The sequence below is a fragment of the Mustela putorius genome, unplaced genomic scaffold (assembly GCF_011764305.1).
Source record: "Mustela putorius furo isolate JIRA1106 unplaced genomic scaffold, ASM1176430v1.1 tig00537350_pilon_pilon_pilon, whole genome shotgun sequence".
Taxonomy (NCBI): Eukaryota; Metazoa; Chordata; class Mammalia; order Carnivora; family Mustelidae; genus Mustela; species Mustela putorius.
Window position 1 is genome coordinate 5420271 of NW_025422471.1, and position 22161 is coordinate 5442431.

Sequence of the window (22161 nt, forward strand, 5' to 3'; positions counted from 1 at the left end):
TTTGACTCTCTGGATTCAGCTGTGAATAAATACAAAATCTACTCTTGGACCACTCAATTTATATAAACCATTCTATTTTTAAAAATGGATTGAGACGGCTTTTCATTTGCATACAACCAGAAGACCTCTGATTAATAAGTCCATGACCTGATTCTTTTCCATTTAGATAATGTATTATTCAAGATAGGATAAACTGGTAAAATGATGAAATTTGAAATCTCAGTTACTTAACATAAAAAAGATTTTATTTTGTTCATATCAGTCCACTACTAGTTGGGCTGTCTTTTTTTTTTTTCTTTTTTTTTTTTTAATGGCAATGGTATTTTTAGTGGCAGATAGTGTCTAAGATACTTCCAGTCTAGAAGGGAAAGAAGGAGAAAACATCCTGGCTCCTCAGTGGCTTGTCCTAAATATGACACAGGTCACTACTGCTCACAGGCTGGTGTCCAATCTGACCACTCAGCATCACCTAATTGAAGAAGACAGAAAAATGTAAGGGAGTATATCCATTATTCACTGGAAATAACTGTCTATATTACTCAGGGTTCTCCAGAGAAAAAGAAAAAACAGGGCGTGTGTGTCTGTGTGTGTGCATGTGTGTGTGTGGAGAGAAAGAAATTTTAAGGAACTGACTTTTTAAGAAACTTTAAGAAATTTTAAGGAATTGACTCACACAATTTTGGCCCGTGAATTTGAAATCTGTAGACCGACAGGCTAGAAACAGGCAGAAGTTGATACTACAGCCTTGACGTAGAAATTCTTCTTGAGAAGTCCTCAGTTTCTGCTCTGAAGGCCTTTAATTAATTGGATGAGGCCTACCAACATCACATAGAAGTCAACTGATTATAGATGTTAACCACACATACAAAATACCTTCATAGAAATACCTAGATTAGGGATTGATTAAAAAACCATATACTAGCCTCACCAATTTGATGCATAAAATTCACATCCCACTAAATCTGCCACACATTAAATGCCCTTACAAGGGGCACCTGGGTGGCTCAGTGGGTTAAGCCTCTGCCTTCAGCTCAGGTCATGATCTCAGGGTCCTGGGATTGAGCCCCACATCAGGCTCTCTGCTCAGCAGGGAGCCTGCTTCCCTTCCTCTTTCTCTGCCTGCCTCTCGGCCTACTTATGATCTCTCTCTGTCATATAAATAAATAAAATTTTTTTTAAAAATGCCCTTATAATTTTCTTCTTATAATATTATAATGGAAATAAATATCTCTGCTATATGTTGAGAGATTACAGTTCATGTCCTATTGTTCAACATTTCTACGCAGCTTCTCCCATGCCAGGAGGCTAAATGCTGTAATAATATAAAAATATTTCCCTGATTACTAGAATGCTAATTCATTTCTTTAATCTTAGCTAGGTTCCAGTCCTATATTTTTTTAAAGATTATTTATTTATTTATTTATCTGACAGACAGATCACAAGTAGGCAGAGAGGCAGGCAGAGAGAGAGAGAGGAGGAAGCAAGCTCCCCACTGAGCAGAGAGCCCAATGCGGGGCTCGATCCCAGGACCCTGGGATCATGACCTGAGCCAAAGGCAGAGGCTTTAACCCACTGAGCCATCCAGGTGCCCCTCCAGTCCTATATTTTTAACTGTTTCCATTTCTATATTTATTAACATATCCAATTAATACTTTCTTAGTACCTGCTATATGCTAGGTATACCAAAGGTCAGCTTTTCAAGTCAAACATCTGCAGCTTCCTACTGAAGGGGAATAGGTTACTATAGTAAGCGCCTAAAGCTTTGTGACAAATCATCCCAAAACCTGGAGGCTCAAAGCAAGAAAAAAATACCTTTCATGGTTTCTGTGGGTTGGCAATTTTAAAGTAGCTTGATTGGATAGTTCTATTTCAGGGTCTTTGATGAGAGTACAATCAGGTTTTAACAGGTGCTTTTATCAGTAGAAGGCGTGATTAGGGCCGCAAGTGCTGCTTCCAAAGGGGCTCGCTCCTTTATCTGGAAAGTTGCAGAAGACTTCAGTTGTTCTCTACATGGGCCTCCTCACAGGCCTGCCTGTGGGCCCTCATGCTTGGCTTTCCCTGAATGAGAGACCCAAAAGAACAAGGCAGAAGCTTTAATACCTTATATGACCCAGACGTGGAAGTCACATACCATCACTTCCACTGACCGACTATTCACACATACCAGCTCTGAATCATATTGGAAGAAACTACATAAGAATGTGGATTCTAGGAGGCAAGGATCGTGGGCCATTTTGCCAGCCGGTGACTACAATAGCGTATACCAGCCCCTTGTCTGAATTACCTTCTTTTTTTGTTTAAGATTAATCCTTTTATTTTATTATTATTTTTTAATCAGAGAGGGAGAGAGCACAAGCAGGAGGAGCAGCAGGCAGAGAGAGAAGCAGTCTCCCCGCTGCGCAAGGAGCCCGATGCGGGGCTGGATCCCAGAACCTTAGGATCAAGACCTGAGTTGAATGAAGGCAGCCACTTAACTGGCTGCACCACCCAGGTGTCTCTTGAATTACCTTTTGCTTAGAGATCCCGCTGACTCACCCAAATCAATATATGGCTCTGTAATTCATATATTCAGATCTTACTAGGCCATGAGCTGAGATTTCAGTTAAATTTAGGATGGAGCTTACTTGGTTAGGTGAGAGGAACATGTGGGAAAAAACACTCCTTCCCTCCTTGGATTATCACTCTAGAAATTCTCTAAAGAGGTTCAGCTGGAGGCTGTGGACACCAAACACACCAGACATAAAGCACGCACGCACACAGAGTAGTCATTCTTGTCAGCACCATTACCATATAACCCACCACCTCTTACACAAGTAGAAGTGGCCTGTCTTTGGTCACAAAACAACATAGGCAACTGCTATTTGGGCAGTTATTAAGAAATTCAAAAACTATGTAATAGTGGCTTAATTCTGTATCGTAGTGTCCCTGAAATTTCCATCTTACTGAAATTAAAATATCCAGAATATTCTGTCTTAAAGATATAAATATTAATAGAATAACATTTTTGTTTATTTTGTTGTAATGGGTGCAAAATTGAAATGTAACATCAAAGGTCATAGGAGCTCTTGTGAAGGCTCTAATAGAATGAAAAATGTGATAACTGCTATCATGGTCATAACCGATTCTGAGTTATGTAATGTCTGCAGTTTAGTTTCACTTCTTATATTAAATAGCTTTTTTTTTTTAAGATTTTATTTATTTATTTGACAGACAGAGATCACAAGTAGGCAGAGAGGCAGGCAGAGAGAGAAGAGGAGGAAGCAGGCTCCCTGCTGAGCAGAGAGCCTGATGCAGGACTCGATCCCAGGACCCTGGGATCATGACCTGAGCCGAAAGCAGAGGCTTTAACCCACTGAGCCACCCAGGCGCCCTTTAAATAGCTTTAATAATAAACCAGTTATATGATAATAATTGCTTCGCAAAAATTAAATAGGAAAAAAATTCTTTGAATTAACAAATCCTAACCATACAAATTCAAGAAATCATCCTCAGTTTTCTCCTCCCAAGTCTACAGGACTTCTAAACCCATTTATATTTGACCCCAACCCATGGGTTGAGAATCTATCCAACTTCAATATCAAACCAGGTAGTTCAACTAATAATGCAACATAGACTTATTAAAAGAGATGTTCAAGATAAACTACTCATAAAAATCTGAGTTCACTGACCAGAGAAATGGTTAATTTTTTTTTTCAAAATTAAGCAATTAGCACTCTATTACTTAAAGGAAAAAGTGATAGCACAGGAAGAGTTTTAATGATTCAATTAATAGAAAATTATAATGCAATTTCTTTAAAATTGTTTTAAACATCCTAGTGTACCACTAGACTTACTCCCACTGTCCTTACTTTTGAAGGTATTAATATCAATGGACTAATTAGAAAGAATCAAAATGGAATCACTTATACCCAATTCTCCTTTGCCAAGGTTTTAGGTTGTAGGTTTATGTAGCCTTTGGATGGAAACCAGAAAAACAATTTGTTCTTGACTTTTGAAAAATTAGCTTATCCAACAGTACATTAAAAAGATTATCCACCATAACCAGGTGGGATTTATCCATGGGATGCAAGGGTGGTTCAATATTCACAAATCAATCAATGTGATAGAACAAATCAATAAGAGAAGACAGAAGAACCACATGGTCCTCTCAATTGATGCAGAAGAAGCATTTGGCAAGATACACCATCCGTTCCTGACTGAAAAACTTCAATGTATAGGGATAGAGGGAACATTCCTCAACTTCATAAAATCTATGAAAAACCCACAGCGAATATCATCCTTAATGGGGAAAAGCTGACAGCCTTCCCTTTGAGATCAGGAACACAACAAGGATGCCCACTCTCACCACTCTTGTTCATCATAGTACCAGAAGTCCCAGCAACAGCAACCAGGCAACAAAGAGAAATAAAAGGTATTCAAATTGGCAATGAAGAAGTCAGACTCTCTCTCTTTGCAGATGACATGATACTTTATATGGAAAACACAAAGGACTCCACCCCCAAACTACTAGAACTCATACAGCAATTCAGCAATGTGGCAGGATATAAAGTCAATGTACAGAAATCAGTTGCTTTCTCATACACTAACAATGAAAATACAGAACAGGAAATTAGCTTTTCCAGTTCTTTTACAATAAACAGAAATAGGACAATGGTATGTCAAATGTCATTAGAAACTGAACATTCAGAAGACAATAATAAAACCATGCCCAACTAATCTAAACTGCCAAACCAAAATAATTTTTTTTATTTCCAATGTCCAGGAAAAAAACACCAGTGTTTTAGTTAAAAGCAAGCACATAGCATAATTATGTTGTTGATATGACTATATAATTAATCCTATCAAATTCTAATTAAACCTTAATGATTAAATCTCTGGGATTTTCTACAGAGTTCGTAAGAGGCAAGAATTTCATCTGACATGATTAAATCACCCACAGAAAGCTTATAGTGACACTGTGAGAAGCTATGCTATATTAAGCTATAAGAGACTGTACTTTCTTGACTTTTTTTAAATAAAAGGAAAATGTAAAGCATGTTCTCAAGTTCCATAATATTTGCTGAGAATGATACAGGAGACATAGTGAATATTAGTTATCTATTGAAGTGTAATAAATTGAATGCCATAAAGCAACATTATTACCTCACTGTTTCTGTAAATCAGGAATTTAGGTACAATTTAGCAGGATCCTCTAGCTCTAGGATTTCTCACAAGGACCTGGGAAGGCTGCAATCAACCTCTCAGCTGGGTCCACAGTCATCCTAAAACATCACTAGTAGTGGATCTCTTTCCAAGCTTACACCATTGGCTGTTTGCAGGATGCATTCACTCTCTGACTGCTGGATTAAGGACCCTATTTTCTCACTGACTATGGGCCAGATGCTGCCCTCACTTCTCTACCATGTGGACATCTTCATAATACAGCTCACAACATGACAACTTGCTTCATCGGTGCAAGCAAGTAAGAAGCGCCAAAGACCAGATCTGCGGGCAGAACTAAAATCAGACTTTTACGGTTTAATCTCAAAGTGACATCCCATCTCTTTTGCCTTTTCTATTTATTAGAAGAAAGCCACTAGATCCCTCACACACCAAATCTGAGAAGATAATAAAAGAGGTGAATAGCAGGAGGTGGGACTCCTTTAGAGTTATTTCAAAAGTGGTCTACCTTATGGTGCTACTACTACTAAATTTTAGAGGTTGTCTGAGTTGAATAGTGTTCCCCCAATTTTCACGTCCATCTCAGCATCTCAGAATATGACCTTATCTGGAAACAAGTTCACTGCAGAGGTAATAAGTTAAATTACACTTAGATCATACCTGAGTACAGTGGCCCATTAATCCAACATGACTAGTGTCCTTATTAAAAAAAAAAAAAAAAAGAAGAAGAAGACACACAGAAATACACAAGGAGAATGCAGGTGATAACAGATGGAAAACCCAGAGCAATGCATCTACAAGCCAAGTGATACCAAGGATTTTCAGCAAGCACCAGAATCCAGGAAAACACAAAGAAGCATCCCACCTTAGAGCTTTAAAAGAGAGCATGTTAACACCTGCTAACACCTTGCTTTCATATGTTTAGTTAGCTTCCAGAAGTTTGAGAGAATAAATTTCTGTTGTTTTAAGCCACCAGGTTTGTCATACTTTGTTATAGCAAGCCCTAGGAAATGAAAATTTTTTGATAGGTGCTTATTTAAAGAACACTTAGTGATATCACCCCATTATAGAATATTTTTCTTCTGAAGAAAACAATCAGATTAAGCTGGCTAATATATAGATCCTTCTTCTTCTTCTTCTTCTTTTTTTTTTAAGATTTTACTTATTTACTTGACAGAGATCACAAGTAGGCTGAGAGGCAGGCAGAGAGGAAGCAGGCTCCCTGCTAAGCAGAGAGCCCTACTGGGGGCTCGATCCCAGGACCCTGGTATCACAACCGGAGCCGAAGGCAGAGGCTTTAACCCACTGAGCCACCCTGGTGCCCCCTATAGATCCTTCTTTAAAGAAAAAAGTACTCATATATTATCAGTGTTAAACTATTTGCGTTATTAATTATTTTAGTTTTAGGTAGCACATGGTATTGCCTTGCTGAACATAAATGACAACTCCTGGGGTTAATAGTATACTATTTGCAAGGTTTACACTTCGTTTATTGTGGGGTAGACAGACTTATATACAACCTCAGATATCTACGTCCTACTGCTTATACCCTTGCATTATCCCCTCCCCTTGAGTACTGTGGGAACTGTGACCTTCTAACCAACAAAATATGGCAAAGATGATAAGATGCCACTCCCACAATTACAGTATGTCATCCTGGATTCTGACTTGCTAGGGACTCTCTCCAGCTGGCCTTGAAGAAGCAAATTGCCATGAATCCTACTTATTATCCTGTAAATAAACGAACTCTGGAACAATCTGAGTGAGCCTGGAAGCGGAGAATTCCAGATGAGAACATAGGCAAGTGATAGCCTTGACTAAAACCTTTTGAAATCCTAAGCCGAGGACACAAAAGAAGACATGCTCGAATTCCCACAGAAACTGTGAGATCATAAATGTGGATTGTTTGAAACTACTAAGTTTGTGGTCATTTGCTATGTAGCAACAGAGAACTACTGTTCAACTTGATTCTTTTCATTTTACGTATGATGATCTCATTTGAATTGTTATTATTGTCATTTGGTGGAGGGAGAGGTTTTCAATTTCTGTTTAAAGACGTTATTTTTTTAAATAGTTTTTAGGTTTACAATAAAACTGAGAGGGAGGTACAGAAATTTCTCCCATACCTCCTGCCCTCACACATGCCTAGCCTCTTCCATTACCACCATTACTTACCAGAATGGTACCGTTTTCACCAAGGATGAACCTACCTTGACACATCCTCATCACCTAAAGTCCATTGCTTAAGTTCAGGCTGGTTTTTAGATAGGGTTTAGACAGAGGCATAATAACATGTATCTATCATTATAATATCATACACATTATTTTCACTGCCCTAAAAAATCCTCTGTGCCCTGTCATTATTTTTTAATAGTTTATTTCTTTCAAATTATCAATCACTTTTTGATGAATCAGTTGGTTACCTACTGCTAACATCCAACACTGAAAAGTAAAAATTTCTATTTAATTAAAAAGTCTTTTTCGTATTTACTATTACTCTTAGTACTAAGCGAATTCTCGAAGTTGGGAGGTGAATTGAGATTCTTGCTATATGACTTTTTGCAATGTTAATAAGATACTATCACACGAAAGATTCAATTCCCCAATCACTTTTCTCAACTCAAATTACTCTGAAAATCTAATTCATAACAGCATATCATGATGTCATTGGGCCCGTATAGTGTAATAAGTAAGTCAAAAACATGAAGTCATGGGACCATTCTCAGTTGTAAATGTTCTAACAGATGATATATAATATACTTGTTAATCCTTTATTAAAATTTTCAATTATTTTATAAACTAAACTGCAAGATATAAAAGTTCTCATTAATAAATATTCAAAATGATCCCCAAAGACACTGAGATATGTACCTCTTCTTTTCACAAAAATAATAGAATAAAAATAAGCTAAAGTGATATTAAAGTGAATAATGTTGGGCACCTGGGTGACTCAGTGGGTTAAGCCTCTGCCTTTGGCTCAGGTCATGATCCCAGGGTCCTGGGATCAAGCCCCGCATTGAGCTCTCTGCTCAGTGGGGAGCCTGCTTCCTCCTCTCTCTCTGCCTGCCTCTCTGCCTACTTGTGATCTCTCTCTGTCAAATAAATAAATAAAGTCTTTGAAAAAAAAAAATAAAGTGAATAAGCTGACATAAAGGTAACTTTTCTAACATTGGGGAGGGTATGTGCTTTGGTGAGTGCTGTGAAGTGTGTAAACCTGGCGATTCACAGACCTGTACCCCTGGGGATAAAAATACATGTTTATAAAAAATAAAAAATTAAAAAAAAAAAAGATGATCTCTCTCCTTCTCCCTCTGCCCCTCCCCTCCTCTTACAAATAGATAGCTATAAATAAACAAACAAATAAATTTACTTTAAACGTAAAAAAAAAAGATAACTTTTCTAATGAAAATAATTTGCTACATTTGTTTCTTTTATAGTAACTAGTTATATAATAGGCACAACTCCCCTTTGTCACCAGCTTGGTATGCAGATAGGTTTCAATCGTATCCCTAAAGCATAGAGGAGTAGACCTTTCCCATCCCCATCAGTTTTTACTCACTCTCTAGAGTTTTACCGAGCTCCCAGGAATATCCCTATGTGGTGTTTAGGCAAGAAGCTACACTTATCCCATGTGAAGGTGGACACCTAGTCATCAACTCTGGACTGATGTGCTAGATGGGTTCAGGATCTGCTCCTGGCAACCCCTTTGATACTCCACAATCTATGTGCAGACCTTAGAACCCCAAAACTCCTCTATGCTTATTGGAAGACAGAGACATGGAGGGGCAGATAAGAAAGGAATATCTTCCAACCCTCCCTAATGACTAGCCCAACACCCAAGGACAGGCAAGGTGTTTCTTGATAAAGCATATGAAAAGAAAAATTTCAGTATTTTTTTTTTTTTTTGGTGAGACCTTCTGTTTTCAATATGAAATTTGCCACAGTGCATTTTAAAGCTGAGAGCAAAACAATGATTTGATAATGTAGTTTTTAAAGAACTATTGCCCAAATACATATTTACTTAGTGAATTTCAAAATATAACACTTAAAGTCACAATTCTACATTGCCAACAAAAGGGGCACTAAAAATCTTCACTAAGCAAGTTCACTTCTAGATATTTACCCAAGAGAAGTAAAAACATATCCATAAAAAGACCTGCTCAGGTTATCTGATTTCCAACTCAGCATATTAAGAGCTTAGAAGTTGCAGGCACCTGGGTGGCTCAGTGGGTTAAGCCACTGCCTTCAGCTCGGGTCATGATCCCGGGGTCCTGGGATTGAGTCCTGCATCGGGCTCTCTGCTCGGCGGGGAGCCTGCTTCTCTCTCTCTCTCTCTCTGCCTACTTGTGATCTGTCTGTCAAATAAATAAATAAATAAATAAATAAGAGCTTAGAAGTTGTTACTCTAACAAGTAAGAATCTGAACTGAAAATCAACAACCCTTTTTAGGTCCATCAGAGAATTAATGTCAAAGGGCAGGCCTTGTAAAGAAGGACAGAATGCTCTAATGTGCTTCAAATGTTCAAAATGGGATTTTTCTCCAATCTTCACTATGAGAACCTGGCCAAGCTCCTGATGGTAAACTCACAAAAGTGTGAGCATGTGCCCCCTTCAGCTGGCCTCCCTGGAAGTCTAACTCTCAGAGCATCCACACTGAGCCTCCAGCAACTTGTCGGTTACACTTGAGGATTTCTTCCCCTGATATTGATTCTCAGGGAGGTTTCTTCTCAGGGGTTTCTAGCTCCAGTAAGATGTGATTCTCTGTGTCAGCTTGTCTGGCTCTCCACTGTTGGAGGACACAAGCACCAAGTACTTTGGACACATCATTCGCATTTCATCTTACAATGCTTCAATTCCATAATTCTCCCCCACATTACAGTGACCAAATTGAAGCTTAGAACATTTGAACTGTAATTCAAATTTGAAGCAAAGCCACGTCTTGAGCCTAGGCTGGCCCACCTCCAAGCCCCGCGCCCTGAAACACCACACTGTATGGTTTATTCAAAACTACTTCCTGTCACAAGCCTTGGGACCTATCAGGTTGGCTACCTCATGGGGGTAGGGGAAAATGGGAGTTGATGAGAGAAGACACGGTGGTAGCAGCCTATTAAGGTAAGAGTTGTTACTTGTAATACTAGATCCACCCCGAGTTCAGTATGTCACCTTGGTTCAGTAAGTTCAGAAATAAAGTGAAGGACAATCAACAGACAAGATCCAGACTTTTCCCTTAGATTGGACTATAGTAATGAGCTTGAAGAGACCAAAGAACATGGAAACTCTGTGACTGAGGCAGGTATGTGCACCCATACTAAGGTGTATGCATTTTTTCAGGAGGAAGATCCATGGCTTCAGATTCTTGGGCAAGTCTACAATCCAAAAAGTTTAGGATGATCTCTAAGATCTCTGTCAATTCCAGCACCTAGTGCATCTTTCATACTGAGTCATAGTTCTTCCTCACTTTTTTATCCATTATCGAGACAACTTGTTTTCCTTTCAAAATCTACAATATTTTGGCTATTTTGTTTGTTGTTGTTGTTGTTGTTTAAAGAGGGAGAAAGAGAGATAATATTAAGCAGGCTCCACACCCAGCACAGCACCCAGTGTGGGACTTGATCCCACAAGCCTGATACTATGATCTGAGCTGAAATCAAGAGTTGGGCACCCATGCGACCGAACCACCCAGAGGCCCCCTAAATGTATATGATTTTAAAAGAAAAAAAAATCCACATTTGGAAACATGACACTTGAAAAGTTCCCTGGTGGATCTTTGTCTTTTGCCTAATAATTGGTGTTTTCATATATATGGTCACTATGCCAAGTAGTTGAAGCTAAAAAAAAAAAAAAAAAAAAAAAAAAAAAAAAAAAAAAAAAATCTGGATTTCTTTTTAGTAATTTAGAGAAACTTTGACAGGCTAAGGTGGAATAAAGAACTTTTTTTTTCCCTTAGAGGAAAGGCTTCCTGTGTTCTGAGAAGAAAATTTTTTTAAACATTTGTTTTAGTTAGGTAGTTATGACAGAAATCTTGACACATTCTCAGAGAAAACCTGAAATGGGTAAATGACTCAAAGGTAGGCTCTTGAGACTGGATCTGCAAAATGTGAAGATTCCTTGGGGATTCTAAGAATCACTAAGGAGGCTATTACACATTTATTTAGTTATGCATATGGGACTTGACTGTGTTCACTGAGTCTTAAAAGAGGAGTCTCTCCTGAAAGACAGAAATATGAAAACAAACAGGTAGTGATATACTGGTAAATGCTGACCAGGGTTTCCAGGAAGGAAATTTTAAAACCCTGATTTGTGGTGTCTGCCAATCTCTGAAAGATATTCGGAGACGGTAAGAGTCAAAATCATCTTAAAAGACCAAAAAGCAGCCCTGCCATTCATCGGGCCAGAAGGACGGGCACGTGGTGTCAGCGGCAAAGTTAACAGGACAAACTGTTTCCTTACAAGGTTGTCAGACATCCTAATGACTCCCTTCATGGGTGATCGCTACTTTCTCATCAGTGACACTCCCGGATGCCCTTTGCTAGCCTCAACCGGATGACCAGTTGTTTTTAGTTTTTTTGTTTTTTTAAAGATTTTATTTATTTGACAGACAGAGATCACAAGTAGACAGAGAGGCAGGTGGGGCGGTGGGGGAGGGGAAGCAGGCTCCCTGTTGAGTAGAGAGCCCCATGTGGGGCTCGATGTGGGACTCGATCCCAGGACCCTGGGATCATGACCTGAGCTAAAGGCAGAGGCTTTAACCCACTGAGCCACCCAGGAGCCTCTGGATGACCAGTTGTTAAACCCTTCTACCAGTGGGGCGCGCACAACCCCCGGTTAATCCCTACCTCCCATAATCGCACCCCAGAAACAGCAACCAATCCAGAACAGATCACCTCTTCCCTTAGATACTCCTCAGAATCCTCCGGCAGGAACTCAGCACTGACTGACACACCAACACACCGTCTTCTCGCTTTTGTCTGGGTGACACTGCACTCAGGTGCTTCGAGCCAATCAGCAAATCAGATTATGTCAGACTTCAGGCTCTAAGTGTTAATACTCAACTAAGGTTGATTTTAAACTACCCATGGGATGTCTAAGAACATGGATTTGGGAAAAGATGAGAACAATCAGCAGAATTAGATGTAAGATAGCTCCATGTCCCAGGTTACTCTCTCAACAACCATAGAACAGATTTTTTTTTTTTAAAGATTTTATTTATTTGAAAGAGAGAGAGAGAGCAGGAAGGAAGGGTAGAAGGAGCAACAGACCCCGCACTGAACAGGAAGCCCAATGTGGGACTTGATCCCAGGACCCTGGGATCATGACCTGAGCCAAAGGCAGACGCTCAACCGACTGAGCCACCCAGGCACCCGGAACAGATGTTTTTAAACCTCAGTCAGATAGATAAGGAAACTGAGGCTCAGAGAGTTTAAATAAATTATTTAACGTCCCAAAGCCGGTGGCAGAGCCACCATTTAAACGTCACAAAGCTGGTGGCAGAGCCACCATTTAAACTGGTGGTGTCATTCTGATTCAAAATCCTATGATCTTTTACTAACACCACACTGTTCAATATGTTATAATAGTATCATCTCTTCCTACAATAATTTCATGGACATAAACCTTTCTAAAAGCTGTACATTCCACTGCTCGTGCAGACTTCATTTTTTCATTCTTTAGTATCTCTTCCACACACTCTAAGACAGCTGTGTGACTTTAGGCAAAATATTCACATCTTTATGACTCAGCTTCTTCACCTGTAGGATGGGGGATAAATATAGCAGCTACACAGAATTCTTGTATACATTTTTTTTAATTAATAAATGCAAATTGTTTAGTATAATGACTAACATACAGGAAATACTTTTAAAAGGTTAGCTGATAAAGTCATAAAATCATAAGGCTATACCTGTAAAGTACTGAATAAACAATGTTGTGGGCCTTTGACTTAATAAGTCTCTATAATTTCACTTAAATCGTTTTCAGACTTTCACACACAGCTGAGATGGTGTTAAAAAATCTTTCCACAGGGAGCCTGGGTGGCTCAGATGGTTAAGCATCTACCTTTGGCTCAGGTCATGAGCCCAGGGTCCTGCTCTGCAGGGAGTCTGCTTCTCCCTCTGACCCTCCCTCCACCCCTCCCTCTGCTCATGCGCTCTTTCTCTCTCTCAAATAAATAAATAAATAAATTCTAAAAAAATCTTTCTGTAATCCTGCTTCCATTATCTATTGCTGCTTGACAAACCAAAATTTACCAGTTTAAAACCACAATAGTTGTGTTATTGATCCCATTTCTGTGGGCTGATCTGACAGCTGAGGTCTCTTGTAGAGTCAATTAGAAACTTGGCTGGAGGACCTCGGTTTTCTTCCAAGTGGCCTCCTTCTCCTTGTCATGTCCCATCCACCAGGGCCATTCCACGTGTGATCTCTCTCTAGCAAGATAGCACGACTTCCCTATAGGATGGTATCTGGGCTCCAAGATGAAGTTTTCCAACAGGACAACTTGAGTGTGCAAGCTCGCTTGTTGGCTAATGTCCACTGACCACAGTGAGTTACACGGTCAAGCCCAGAGTTCTGCAGAAGGGGACGAAACAAGGGCTTTAGGATTGAGAGGCATAGCTGTCTTTTTCTTATGGGGGCCGGGGTGGGGGGGGGCACCAATACACCAGCCAGCCACAGATTCCTATGCATATTCATGCATAAACCTCTTTCAGAATCAATGAGAAAATGCCAAGTAACTGATTTTATAGAGAGACTCTTTAGTCCTGTGAATAATGAAAGCAGAATTGGAACTGACTAAAAGTTCCTGTCAGTCTGATTGTCTGTGCCATATGTGCATGGCCCCATCATACAAGGAGAATTTAGAAATAATGGCAAAGTCATTTTAATGAGCTAGGGAAAAGTGAATAAATTATGATCCCTGTAAGTACCAATTTTAATCTACCTCTTTACGGACTAAAAAAAAGTGTCAGAGATTATGATAATCATTCATCTGACAACACACACATAACATCATCATCATTACGGTTGCCATTATAACCATTACATTTTTATTAACATTTTCTCCCTGAAATTTCCATTTGAAAGCCAATGGTAATTTCATTTTGAAATCAGTTCTAACTGTGAATGGCTCCAGTACATGTTTTATTTCTGAAGTCAGCCTCCCCTGATAAAAGCTAGTCTGTTTCACTTTTTGCCTTGTTCTTTTCCTCTGCCCTTCTGGGGGTGAAAAAGAAAAAGCTATTTCAAAAAAAAAAAACAAAAAACAGCTATTATTATATGTCTACCGTAATTATAAGCAAGATTCAATTACACTGCTCTAAAATATTCATTGCAAACTTATGATTTAAAGATATTTCATTTCCTATTCATGTGTAGTTCCCATACTCACAGTATAAATATTTACACTTAATTATGGAAAATTTCACACATTATCCCAGTAGCATGAAAATATATTAATAAATTTACATTAATAAGCGAATCTTTGAAAAATTATTTAGAAGTAGGAAAAGAGAAGAATGTCATACATAGAACTATGATAGCCAGAGGCTTATGCTTTGAGACCTCCCCTGTTTACCCAGCTCACATAATCATATGTTTTTGTAAAATTTACAAAATGCGGGTATTTTATCTTAAGACCTGTGTCTCTTTCCAGGATGAATTCCCTTCTAGCACATGTCCCCTCATAGAGCGTGACAGTGGGGCGGCTGTGGCATTTTTAGGCTTTGGTAAAGAAAAGTCAAATCACGGGGCCATTTAGTCCGGATTTTGTGGGATATGTTTATGTGGTTTTCAGTCTCAGTAATGTATAGTTAAGTTCTTGCCAGTCATCCCACTCTAGGAAAAGCTTGAGAAATGCATCTTTCCTGTAAGGGCTACGCATGCTCACACACCATCCTGGGAAGGCACAAGACCCACCTCCACAGGAACAAATGTTATGGTGTTTGGCACGAAAGTTTGTTCGTAGTGAAGAAGAAAAAGGGTTTGAAATCTACAGACTAAATTGTCTTTCTTTTCTGAAGTGGTAATAGTAAATATGCCCCCCAAACCCACAAAAAAACTATGAAGGGGAGTACAGTGCATGTATATCAGGCAATTAATTAATCAGAAGTAGGTTTTCTTTGTGCATTTTGTTACGTTTACAGTATTTGTCAGCTTTTAAACTCTTGTAAATTGTTGTGATTCTTCTTCTCAACCTAAATAAATATTTGCTTTCACACCTAATTTAGTAGCAGTATTTTTGTATTCCTCCAAAGGAAGCATCCCAAACGGCGCAAGCAAAACTCAGACCTGCTCCGAACAGCAACTGATCCGTGGTACAGTGAAATCTCCAATTTATGGGGTTAGCTATTAGCCAATCATAAAATCATGCCTTCTTGTTTTTGGATTTCCATTTTTCTTCTCTTTACTCCTGAGACAGATTCATTTCTCTCTCAAATGTGACTCTAATCCCTTGCTTTCACTTTAAACTCTAACATGGAGGATTATAGATGAAGTTTGGCCCAAGGTAGATCATTAATCCTCATTGTATTAGTCAGCGTTCTCCAAAGAATCAACAGGGTGTGTGCTTGTGTGTGTGTGTGTGTGTGTGTGTGTGTGTACATGAGTGTGGGGAGAGGGAGGGGACAGAGACAGAGAGCTAGAGAGACATTGAGAGAGAAGTTATTTTAGGGAATTGGCACAGACACTGTGGAGGGTCTTTGTGCCCGTCTAGGCCTACAGATAAGCCCCAGGGAAGGTTTGAAGTTGCAGCTCAAGTCAGAAAGCACACGGCCAGCAGAAATTCCCTCTTTCTTGGCACCTGGGTGGCTCAGTGGGTTAAGCCTCTGCCTTTGGCTCAGGTCATGATCTCAGGGTCCTGGGATCGAGCCCCGCATCGGGCTCTCTGCTCAGCAGGGAGCCTGCTTCCCCCTCTCTCTCTGCCTGCCTCTCTGCCTACTTGTGATCTATGTCTGTCAAATGAATAAAATCTTTTAAAAAAAAAAAAAAAAGAAAGAAAGAAAGAAATTCCCTCTTTCTCAAGGAAGTCGGCCTTCTCTCTTTCAAGGCCTTCAGTGGGGATGGGGTGAGGCCCACCCACACTGTGGAGAGCAATTTGCTTTACTAAACGTCCACCGGCCTAAATGCTAATGTCATCACAAAATAACTTCACGGCAACATCTAGACTAGTGTTTGATCAAGTAAGAAGCGAGACGCAGTGGCTCAGTCAAGGGGACACATCTAATTAACCATCACCTGATGACCACAGAGTGAAGACACGGAACAAGCATTGCTACAGTTACCTAAGTCATAACATGGAAAGATACCGATGCCATGTCTATTCATTTGTGGAAGGTTAGCTTTTATGAAACGGAGTATCCAATTTAACAACAAAGAGACCAGATAAAGAAATTTTGTTTTGCTTCACATACGCACGATGTCAGAAAAACATATTGGCAGTAGATACAGAGCAGAACATTGACATTTTGGCTAGGTTATGCAGTTGGCCCGGTCCCCAGGAATTACCTAGAAAAAACAGAGTACTTAGAATTGTACTTCCTCCAATGCCTTAGAGAATTCCAAAAAAACCACAAAGAGATCGCAGCCATGTGACCCAAGATCATCCCTTGCAGTTCTAATATTCTATAACTCAATTTGATGTTATTAAATGAGATTTAGAAGGAATGGGGGAGGAAATATTGAAACAAGAAGATTTGATAATAACTCGACATTAGATGTATTAGTGACATATGCTACCTACCTTTTGTCTCAAAGAGCCTATTAAATTATCATCAAAAAGACAGCTTTGAGAGGGAAAAGGGTTTAAAATCAGACACATTTATAGTTCACATCATAGTTCAGAACGGCTGATTCTCTAAACAGTATTTTGAAGAACTGCTTGTAAAGTGACTTTTAACAAGTGCTGACAGAAGTTAAACACAAAGTCAGCTTCCTTTATGATCCAAAAGTTCAACATTTTGAAACTGCAGTTCATGGGGTAGAAAAACTTTTTAAAAATCTTATTAGAGGACATGTCTGTCAGCCTTAGCATCTTTGCAACACCCAGTTGCTAAGTGGAAATTATCACTCCAAATTCCAGCAATCTTGTTAAGGGATTTATGAGCCTTTTAGTTCAGGTCTCTTCCAACAAATACTACACTCTTCCTGCCACTGTGCAATTTCATACAACACAGTAAAGTCACATTGCCTTCTAATCCAGCTCCCAGACTACCCACCCCGCTCCCGGGCTCCCACTGACCCCCGTCTGCGTTGTAGTAAAGGCCCGCCTGCACATCTTCCTCCCACACTGGATTACTATGTCCTATTTCTTTACCTTAATCCAAATCTAAAACCTCATTCAAAGACCAGGTGAAGTCTTAATCCTTTAATAAATGTGAGTGCGGAGAAGGGAAGCATCGAAATATGAAGGCATTCAAAACGTGTAGCCAGGGCACCTGAGTGGCTCAGTGGGTTAAGCCTCTGCCTTTGGCTCAGGTCATGATCTCGGGGTCCTGGGATCGAGTCCCGCATCTGCTCAGCAGGGAGCCTGCTTCCTCCTCTCTCTCTGCCTGCCTCTCTGCCTACTTGTGATCTCTCTCTGTCAAATAAATAAATAAAATCTTAAAAAAAAAAAAAAAAGTGTAGCCGTGCTGTTCAAGCCATCCTCCTACAAAACACTGTTTCCCACATGCTAGTCTGAAATGTTTTAATTACGAAAATCTCAATATTGGAAGTCTTTTCCCAATCTCCATTTAAAACATGGGTAAAATTTTCAATGCCAAAGAAATTCTTTTATTCATTTAAGGTAAAACTTTAGTTTTTAGCTAATACCCACGAGATGACAAAATGAATGCATTAATAATTGAATATTAATGAAAACTGAAAAACATATTCATTTTATCTTCTAGTGGGTTATTAGCCATCATTAAATTTTACATGAGCATTCTCCTCACTTGAAAGGACTATCCCTTACCGCGCATTAATATATCAATATTCTGATTACCCATTAGATTCTTTTGAATTTGGGAAAGAGTAAGTTTCCAAGACCCTATTAGCTCAAAGTGCACTCACAAATTGAGATTTCTTTTTCCTCTGAAGTTTTAGTATTAACCCTGAGCTTCGACATTTCCACCAAAGTACGGCTGCCATATGCGACTACACAGTCAGTCTTCCACCCAGAGCCATCTCTGATTTTAAACATGCAACATATATTTTCATTACAACATATATTCAGTGGTAAGTTCTGCACGTGCATAGACTATGACCAGCACTTCTGTCTCCTCCACACCCTTGCTGACATCTCAGAAATGCTTAGTGAGAATTTATGACATTGCTATTTCTATCATTAAATGGCACTCACAATGCTAAGAGATCTAGCAGCCGTCTCCCCACTACCTGGTCACCCACGATCACTTCCCAGCACCAGTTCTAGATGCTAATCTCTTGACCAGAACTAACAAGTAACCGAAAACCAATGTTTCGTTTTGTTTCCACTCTAAGGTCTCCCGTTTCTCTCCCCACTCTCAACTACTGAAAAAAGGAGGGAAAGAAACAATAACCTCTTTTCTGGCAACCAGATCTCTGGAAACACAAAGTGCATGAGCTGAGAACAAGACCGTCAGCATCAACTACTTTAATGGTAACAATTACATTTATTAGGTGCAAATGTGTATCAGGCACTGTGCTAATCACCTCACTTGAATCACCTTATTTACTCCTCTTCATGCACCGATGAGGTAGGTTTTGTAACTGGATGACTGCTTTCCATAACCCTAAAGGGGTTATGACATGGAGAAGAGAACAGGGCTACCTGAACAGACTTGCCACTGGGACGAGGAGGAAACAGCAGCCTTGATGACCAGCTGACACCAGCGGGGATGGACCATGATACGCAGAATTACGTGCTCATCCCCACCCCATATGGAAGCATGACACACAGGAAAGCAAACACTTCGTTTATGAGGGACCATGAACCCTGAAAGTCAGATTGCTCCCAGCAATAGATGGATTGGGCATCCATAATAGAAACTCATTTCAGTTATGGAAAAATAAATGTCTATTTCTTGCACATCCGAGTTTGTAGATCCAGGAAATAATATCACCATTCTTGCAGGGCAGATGGGCAGCAGTGTCGGGGGGGCGCGTATCTCAGGTTTGGAAGGATCAGAGACTTGTCCAGGTTCAATCAAATATCCAGTGATGGTGTCAGGATTTGTAGCCATAATATCTGAAGTCAGAGTTCACTCTTTCAGTAATGTGTGTGTGTGTATAATTTTTTTTCCCTATAGATGCAGTGGGAATAGGCTGACATTAAAAAGATAACCTTCAGGATGCCTGGGTGGCTCAGGTGGTTAAACGGCTGCCTTCAGTTCAGGTCCTGGGATAGAGCCATACATCAAGCTCCCTGCTCAGAAAGGAGTCTGCTACTCCCTCTCCTTCTCCTCCTACCCTGGCTCATGCTCTCTCTATATATATCTCTGTCAAATAAATACATAAATAATTTCTAAAAAAAAAAAAATAACCTCCTTCACTATGATTTCTTTGAGAAGTTGCACCCTTTCTGTGTATCCTTGGGACACCAAGAAAAGGCATAAAAGTATCTGGATCATAGCACTGTCCTACAGTAATCTAAGTGAAGCAAAATCTACCATTGTAAGGTTTCTAGCAGCCACCTAACAGGTAAAATAAATTTTCATGATACATTTCCTTTAAAAAACATCCAAAATATTATTTCAACATGTAATCAATATTTTTTAAATATCAAATATACTACTTCACATTCTTTTTATACTAAACCTTCAATATTTGGTATTTTTTTTAATTGAGGTATAATTGACACAGAACATTATATTCATTCTGGAGTGCCTGGGTGGCTCAGTCAGTTAAGCGTCCAAATCTTGATTTTGGCCCAGGTCATGATCTCAGAGTCTTGAGATCAAGCCCAGCTTCGAGCCTGCATTGGGCTCCATACTCAACAGGGAGTCTGCCAGAGACTCTCTCCCTCTGCCAGTTCCTCTCTTCATACTCACTAGCTCTCTCCCTCTAAAATAAATTTAAAAACCTTAAAAAAAATTATATTAGTTCCAAGTGTACAACACAATTTGATCTATCACTACACTTGGTTACAAAAAATTTTTTTTCTTTTATTTATTTTATTCTTGCTATCTTTTTTGAGAGAGGGAGAGCAAGTTGGCAGGAGGGGAGTGGGGGAGGGAGAGAATCCCGGATGAGGGTGGAACTCTGCACGGGGCTCAATCCCAGGATCTTGAGATCATGACCTGAGCCAAAATCAAGAGTCAGATGCTTAATCGACTGAACCCCCCAGGCACCCATGTAATGAGTACTTTTAGATTCAGTCTCTTCACAACTTTCAAATATGCAATGCAGTATTATTAACTATAGTTTCTGGTGTATATTTTATACTGACACATCTTAATTCAGATTAGCCACATTTCAAATGATTAATAGCCACATGTAGCTAGTGACTACCTTTCAGGTTGTACTGGCCTCGATAAAACAGAGCAAAGTAGGTGGTGATTCAAATTCCTAACCAAAGACACTTTATGACCTTAATTCATGTCATCCCCAGACACTGTTCTTTCTTAAAGTGCTTCAGGAAACACAGCCCTTCTGTCTTTCCCAGAACTTTATCCTCCTTGGGGGAAAAAAAATCTGATTTTTCAGGAGTCAAGCTTGGCATTTAATTTTAGTAAGACAATTTTCATTTAAATTTTTCTTCTCTCACTTTCACTAACAGATTTACCGAGGAATAATTGGCATTCAAACCCTGAGTGAGAACAGTTCTATTTTCTCTTGTAAGGACAAAAGTTTATCACACTTTTACTGCATGTCCTGCCCTGTCCTAGCTGGTATCAATAATCTCAGCCAAGCCTTGCAACCTAGGAGGTAGGGACCAGCAGTATTATTAATCCCATTTTATACATCAGGAAATAGAGGCCTTTAAGCCTGTATTTAGAGGCCGAGGTCACTGTCAGGGTGAATGGCCTCGAAAGGGAGGGCACCTAAATTCAAAACTAGACAGGCTGCCTCCGCAGAGCAATGCCGTCTTCACGACCACCTAACTGTGGGTAGGCGGAGATGTGTACTCTTTTGTAGGTTGGTACTATTGTGACACAAAATGCTAGAGGCAGAGAGGAGGCCTCGCTAGGACCGTTTTGATATAATTACCTGGAAAAATAGAAGAAACGTGAAAGTCTTTATGCAGATTTCTGGCTGGTCGAGGTAATCTCCTTTTTAAGAATGCCTTCTTCCTGGGGAACCTGGATGGCTCAGTCGGTTAAGTCTCCAGCTCTTGCTTCCCGCTCAGGTCACAATCTCAGGGTCCTGGGATCCAGCTCCAGCATCGGATCCCTGCTCAGGGCAGAATCTGCTTGGTTTCTGCCCCTTCCCCTCCCCTCCCCTGCCCATCCCCTCTACGTGTGCATGCACGCGCACACACACACACACACACACACACACACTGACGCACACTCTCTCTAAAATAAATAAATTAATAAAATCTCTTTTAAAAAATGCCTACTGACTTACTTAGGGATTTGACTATTCGGTCTCTGGTAACCCCAGTATTTGCAAACAAGCTTTACAATAATTTTGTATAAAGTTTGCTGAGGGCATCCCAAGGTGGAAGTACTTTATGAAACAGAACAATGTGAGAGCATCTCATTTTTATGCTGTGATGATATGTCCAAGAACTCTTGGAACCATACTCAGAGTCTCTGAGATGTAGTCTCCCCGCAAGAACAACTGCTAGAATATTTAAGAAGCGTGAGCACTTCCTGTGTTTTCCATTTAAAGTTGTTCCTTTTCTGGATCCTGGCACCACCATCCACTATCGCTTTTATCACCGCTAATGAATATGCAGAGAACCCCACTGGAGCCTGAGTTACATTCTTCCGAGACTCAGACATGTCTGAGCATTTCTGGCTAACAGATGAATCAGAGCCACAAAGAATCTGGGAGCAGGGGAGCCTTTAGGCAAAGAAAGAAAGAGAGGTGAAATTCACTGTTTCT

General features: G+C 39.8%; 1 long non-coding RNA gene across 1 annotated transcript; it reads right to left on the minus strand.

Moving 5' to 3' along the window:
• Window positions 1-267: 267 nt before the first annotated feature.
• On the minus strand, window positions 268-21504 carry LOC101670494. Its single transcript, XR_006605016.1, has 4 exons — window positions 21319-21504; window positions 1813-2058; window positions 674-815; window positions 268-469 (listed from the first exon to the last, which is right to left on the minus strand). It is a non-coding gene; the product is annotated as an uncharacterized LOC101670494 (long non-coding RNA).
• Window positions 21505-22161: the final 657 nt, after the last annotated feature.